The 795-nt window shown below is 59.1% G+C and overlaps 1 non-coding gene across 1 annotated transcript in view; it reads right to left on the minus strand.

The window, feature by feature from the left end:
- The window catches only part of LOC142250193 (5.8S ribosomal RNA), a 154-nt gene extending 8 nt beyond the window's left edge, over nt 1-146 (minus strand). Inside the window, exon 1 of the ribosomal RNA XR_012725129.1 lies at nt 1-146. This exon is cut by the window's left edge and continues 8 nt beyond it. This is a non-coding gene — a ribosomal RNA (5.8S ribosomal RNA).
- Between the last annotated feature and the right edge of the window lie 649 nt (nt 147-795).

Genomic DNA, 795 nt, shown 5'->3' on the forward strand with positions numbered 1-795 from the left:
AGACAGGCATAGCCCCGGGAGCAACCCGGGGCCGCAAGGTGCGTTCGAAGTGTCGATGATCAATGTGTCCTGCAATTCACACTAATTCTCACAGCTAGCTGCGTTCTTCATCGACGCGCGAGCCGAGTGATCCACCGTTAAGAGTCGCGCTTGGTTTATTTTCTCTGGTTAGCGTCGGTCGGCCGCAAAGGTGTTAAGACGTGGGACGGGGGGGCATTCCTCTCAGAAGGGGGGCCCTGTTGTCCCAGGCGCTCGGCCTCCGCCGTCCCTCCCTCCGACGGGGAGGCGGACGCGGGAGGGCTCGAGGCTTCTCGACCTACTGCCCGGTCCCGACCCCGGAGCGGGGCGCAGGCTCACACGGGCGAGTGGTACCCGGGACAGCCAGCGACGCGGGGGTCATTTAGTTTTTTCCTGCGGCGAGCGGGCGGCGGGAGGGAAGGGACCCCTCCGCGCCGTCTCCCGCCTCGCGGGGGGAGCGCCGGCAGGACTGAAGTCGGGTTCCCTCCTCCACCCCCGAAGCGGTGGGTAAGAGAAGAACCACGAGCTTCCGGCCCCGCGCCTCCTTGTGGGGGTGTTTGCCAGGCGAGACGGCGTGGGGGCCGCTCGCTCTCTCTCGTTAATGATCCTTCCGCAGGTTCACCTACGGAAACCTTGTTACGACTTTTACTTCCTCTAGATAGGACTTACAATAGAAAAATGAGAACTCCAGGTAGAGTATAATATGACCAATTTACAATTAATCTCAACCCCTATTAAAAATATACGTTTTATTAATAATTGGTTAAAATTCCAAGG

This window comes from Anomaloglossus baeobatrachus, chromosome 8 (assembly GCF_048569485.1).
Source record: "Anomaloglossus baeobatrachus isolate aAnoBae1 chromosome 8, aAnoBae1.hap1, whole genome shotgun sequence".
Lineage (NCBI taxonomy): Eukaryota > Metazoa > Chordata > Amphibia > Anura > Aromobatidae > Anomaloglossus > Anomaloglossus baeobatrachus.